Below are 5744 nucleotides of genomic sequence, written 5' to 3'. Positions count from 1 at the left end.
CCCGGAAAAGCGAAAAACCTGGAATCCACCCTCCAGCGAACCGGCAGCGGGCAGCGAAACCGGCAACCTCATGGTCTACAAAACCGTCTACGGGGCCTGAAACTATAAAAGAGAGCCACGTGGTAAGATCAGCGTGGGACAAACCAACATCTGAACTTTAAAAGTTTACAAAAGCCACGTGGTGAAATCAGCGTGGAACAAATTAATCTAAACTATGGTTTTAGGTGTAGAAAATTAGTGGGTAGTAATATTTTACTCATAGTTGGTGATGGGATAAGTTTTAATTAGTTAGTGGTTAAAAAATAAAAATATAAGGCAGGTAATACAGATTAGCCCATTTTAACATCTAATTTCTAACCACCTGCATCTTTGTCTTAGTCATTTTCTTTATTATTTAAATGTGTTTTGTTGTCTTTCAAAGTTAATATTTTCAATTGCAAAATGTTTTACTGTGTATTTTAATGTACTTAGCCTGTTTTTAAAATGTATGTTATGCATGTATGCTGAAGTACTTGTGTATATAAAAGTTATAGGAACAAATAGTTCCCCCAATATAGTTTAAAAGTATAGGAACATGAAAGTTCCAAAATAGTGCTTGGTAAAAAAGCATTAATAAAGTTTTAGGTTACAGGTGTAAAGTATATTTTGCAAAAATATGTTTTTGAAAAGGGCTGGTATATTAATTTTCACTCTATTACGTTGGTGCATAAAAATATTAATAAAAGGAGGAAATGTGGGTGTACCCATTTGAGACCCTAGACCCTCCCATTTCTGGGAGGGGTCTTGGGAACCGGATAGTAGGTGTAACTTTACCTGCAAGCCCCTCCCATTTAGGGGAGGGGTTTGGAAAAAGGTAGATAAGGCTGGGACCAAGGGAATTCGGCCTTTTTTTTGGCTTTTTGCCTTTTGGCCGTTCCTCTCTTGGCCCGGCTCGGCTCCCTGGCTTTTGAATATTGGGGCCGCATGGAGCCCAAAGGAAAGATGGCTGAAAGGAGTTTAGATGCAGGGCCAAGAATAACTAGTGCTTAAAAGGTTATGAATAGGCCACACACACGTGGTGGCTAGGGCTTGAATAAAGATGATTCTTCCTGAAGCCTGCCTGTGAGTGAGTCTTGATTACGCCGATTACCTGGGCCTGGGACCCGGCCGGCTGGATGGGGATGAAGCCACGTGGCTGGGGCCTAAGCACAAAGGCCTCCATCCATCGTCATCCAGCCCCATCGTTAATTATTTGATTCAACATATGATGAAGTCAGTCTTTGTGGTTCTAGAGGTTCTGTTCCCTCAGTGTCATTTTAATCCATCTTTTGTGGTTGGAGATCTTGGTCTTTGTGTTGAACCTAGGATGACACCTAGGATAGCGTCTTTCTCTGTGCTTCCAGAAGCCCCATTCCGTTACAATTGTCTCTGCCAGACCTTTGGAACTGGGGATCATAATTATTGTGCAAGTCATAGTTCAAACCCTAAACTAGGGCTTTTTTATTAGTCCCAAGATATATACAGTCTGGTCATGGTTCTAGCAGCCAGTCATCTATAAATCGCGATCTTGGCTTTTGGACCTACCAAAGGGTGACAAGTCTTCTGGTTTTGTCTTGTCGTTGGCTGGTAAAGTAGGCTAATCTGCTCTAAGGTCAAGTTGTTCACATTTTCCTCGTTGTCAGGATATCATGTTAGAGCTGGCCCTTGTTGGTGACCCCACAGTATTAAGGCTGTCCCGGCTGGAATTTGTTTCTTGCAGCTGTTGTGAAGAACTGTGCCGTTTCTATGTCTGGGATCCAGGGTTCAAGGCTGGATGAATGGTATCTAATCACCTGAGGTCTATGTACTTTATTTTTTTATTTTATTTTACTTAATAGAAATTCACAAAGACTGTAGTATCATGTGCTTAGCACATAGTTTGTGACTGGATGAAAATGGCCTTTTTATTTATTTAAAACTCATGTGTTTATATTGAAGATAAGTGATGGTCATTCCAGGAGCATTACTGGAACTGCTGACATTTCTTGTCACTGAGGTTAAGAAACTAGACTAGAGTAAATTCATAAATTATAAGCTATTCCAGCCCTAATATATCTGCCTCACTAGCACTTAACTTCTCTATTATGTAGTGACCTCATTGGCTGCCTTTTCACATATTTGCAATGGAAAAATTGCTCTAGGTTTTCATGCTCAGGTTTTAAATATGTTTTTATATTTCTGTTTAGATTACCTTCTTGTTAGTATTAAAATTTCCATCAGTTTTCTATAGAAAAGAATGTGGGTCAATGCAAGCTAATGCACATGCAATCGATGCCTTGCAAGGCTTTTAATCATACTTTCTTCCTGTACAGATCAATTGCTAGTGAAGGTATACAATTACTTTCCTCAGAGTGTGTTTGGGAAAAGCATTAAGTGAAGATCTCTTGATAGGGCTCACCTGTTTATAATTGCACGTTATTCATAAGACTTTTCTAATGTACATCAAACTCTGAAGCAACAGACATCCCATTAGACACTTGTCTGTATTTTTGTTTGTTTTTGTTTTTGGTTTTAATTTCTTGTTTTTGGGCAACACCCAGTGACCCTCAGGAGTTACTCCTAGATATGCACTCAGAAATCGTACCTGGCTTGGGGGACCATATGGGATGCCAGGGATGGGGGGTGGAATCTAACCTTGGGCAGTCCTAGGTTAGCCCGTGCAAGGCAAATACCCTACCACCTACACCACTGCTCTGACCTTTTGTCTGTTTTTTTTTGGGGGGGGGGTTACAATTCAGTATAAAATATATGCATTGGAGGGATAAAATGCTTTGTTCTGAAAGCAAACTGAAGACATGTAATACATTTAATATTTAAGGTTCACAAGAAAGCATACATTTTAGATATGATTCTTATGTATGTTCTGTGATGTAAAATAAAACAAATAAACACAATGCCTTTAATCAAATTGGTGTTACTATTGCTTTTTAAGTATGTAAATGCCTTTCTTTAATATATAGAATGATCATTCATTTTAGAGTTTTTTTTCCACTTAGACAATTAAACTATTAATAGTGTAGATAAGGGACCAGAGCAATAGCACAGCGGTAGGGTGTTTGCATTGCATGTGGCCAACCCAGGACAAACCCCAGTTTGATTCCCAGCATCCCATACAGTTCCACATGCCTGTTAGGAGCTTTCTGAAAGCAGAGCCAGCAGTAACCCATGAACACCATTGGGTGTGACACAAAAACAAAACAAACAAAAATAGTGTAGTTATATTTATTTATGCAGAAAAATAATTTTTTCATACCGAAACATTATAATATACCCAATGACCAAATAGGCACTCTGCCTTCACATTGTATTTTTCTATCGGTTTATGATCATTTTATTACTATTTAACTGCTATTCTATTTAGCTATTTAGCCCTTAGAACTATTTTTTGTTGAGCAAAAATTAAAAGTCAATGCAGCATCGGGAACTACTGCTTGTAACACCCATAGGATTAATAAGTTGTTCTTTATTGGGACATTCCATTAAGTTTTGATGCTCTCTGTTTTAATGTTCATTATAATCATTCAGTTTAAATAGTAGAGCATATTAGATTACTAGAATAATGTAGAATTTTTTAAATATTTGTATAGCTTTTTGAAAAATTTTGGAAAAGTTTTTGAGACATTATCTTAGTGTTACTTCAAGATCTTTGTTTTTTTCCCTAATAATTTAATTGAAGATGACAAAATTTATTTTCTGTTTTTAAGATTTTTTTGTTTTATTTTATTTATTTTTCTTTTTTTAGGCCACACCGGTGATGCTCAGGGGTTACTCCTGGCTTTGCACTCAGAAATCACTCCTAGCTTGGGGGACCAGTTTGGATACTAAGGGATAAACCACAGTCTATCCTAGGTTAGTGCGTGCAAAACAAACATCAACCGCTTGCACCATTGCTCCAGCCCTTGTTTTATTGTTTTATTCATTGATTCATGGCTTGTTTCTTAATGAATAGCCCACCTCTTTTTCTATTTTCTTTTCTTTTCTTTCTTTCTTTTTTTTACAGGGGAGAGCACGAACACAGTCCCCCACTACCACAAATTATGCCGTCGAGTTTTCCACATTTGGGGAAATCGCAGGGGTCAGCACATCCGGAGTGCAATGGATAAGCCTCACCCTGGGAAAACCACCATCGTGATCATGGTATCTCCCCTGCCAGGTAAGTATCTTTTTCTATTTTCTAATGGGAGAAATATTTAAATATTACATATAAATGGTCAGCTTTATTTGGAAGAACAGGTTATGAGTATATTTATTCTAGAGACCATCTAAGAATCAGGAATTCTATCATCATATGAGAATCTTAGAAAAAATATCATAGAGCAAGCAATTATTTGAAATGTACAGTCTTATTTTTTCTAGATTTCATTTATCTATTGTTGGGTCACATCCTGGAGAGCTCAGGAATAACTCCTGTCATATTTGGGCAACATTTGTGATGCCAGAGACCAAATCAGGTTTTGCAGTTTGTAAAAGTGCCCTAACATGTATGTCTCTCTTCCTAGCATAAAGTCTTCTCTTCATTTTACTTTTTTTTATTTTAGGAATAGAAAGTTTTAAGGGACAGAGAAGTAGTGCAAAAGGTAAAATGCTTTCCTTAAATAAGCACGATCTGGGTTTGATAACTAGCACCTATATGCTCTCCAGAGCATGACAAGAGTGAGTGTAGAATGAGGAGTAAGTCCTAAGTACAACTAGGTGTGACTCAAAACAAAATAAAACAGGAAATAAAAAACTTATTCAGGATAGAAGAGAGGTTACCATGTTTGTTCTGGCCAGCTCCAAAGATTCACTTTATTCTTAAATGAGATTTTAAAAAAATTATAGACACACCAGTCTCAAGGCTAAAAACTGGGGCATTCTGGGGAGGAAGTACAGGCCAAGTCCCTGCCCTGTTAAAATTGTAACTGCATCCACAACTTGCAAATTTCACCAAAATATAGATCTAGCTTTATTATTTATTTTATCAATGTCGTCTGCAGAGAACACTAACAACACCGAACTTCAGGTATTCTGGGCTAAGATCTCTAGATCTTCCAGAAGCCTTTGAAGCCACAGACATGTCTAATGGCCACCACAATGTAAGCCACTGAACTTCAAATAACTGGATCACTCAACCACACACATGGCCACTCAACACCGACAAATTTTTCAATACTGACACCCCAGTAATAATGCTCCAAATTAGATGCCTCCAAAGAAGATTCCTCATGTTAACAAAATCAGTAACGATTAACTAGCAAAAGTTTAAACCTTTCAGACAATGACTTAATGACCCTATAGTGAAATACAATTCTTTGTTTGTTTGTTTTTGGGTCACACCTGGCAGTGCTCACGAGTTACCCCTGGCTCTGCACTCAGAAGTCACTGCTGGCAGGCTCAGGGGATGATATGGGATGCCAGAATTCGAACTGCGTTCTGTCCTGTGTTGGCCGCGTGCAAGGCAAAGGCCTTACCATTGTGCTATCTCTCCACCCCGAAATACAGTAATTTTTAAAATTTTTTGCTGTAGTTCTTTTTGATAATTTCATTACCACTTAGTTATAACCAAACAATATATACATTATTTTGTGTCTGCCAAAAGGGCAGACTTTGGGTGGGTGAGAATACAGTGACAATGATGGAAGGAATTTTACACTGGTGATTGTATTGATTGGAAAATGAAATGCCAGGAATAAACATAGTATGAGCAACTATGTGAACCACAGTATTTAAATAAAGTGGTAACATTT

At 37.8% G+C, this 5744-nt stretch overlaps 1 non-coding gene across 1 annotated transcript; it reads right to left on the bottom strand.

Moving 5' to 3' along the window:
- Positions 1-4015: 4015 nt before the first annotated feature.
- On the bottom strand, positions 4016-4179 carry LOC126010662 (U1 spliceosomal RNA). Its single transcript, XR_007496678.1, has one exon. It is a non-coding gene; the product is annotated as a U1 spliceosomal RNA (small nuclear RNA).
- Positions 4180-5744: the final 1565 nt, after the last annotated feature.

Source organism: Suncus etruscus, chromosome 5, assembly GCF_024139225.1.
Source record: "Suncus etruscus isolate mSunEtr1 chromosome 5, mSunEtr1.pri.cur, whole genome shotgun sequence".
Taxonomy (NCBI): domain Eukaryota; kingdom Metazoa; phylum Chordata; class Mammalia; order Eulipotyphla; family Soricidae; genus Suncus; species Suncus etruscus.
Note: the sequence above shows the minus strand (reverse complement) of the source record. Positions and strands in the feature narration are given on the sequence as shown.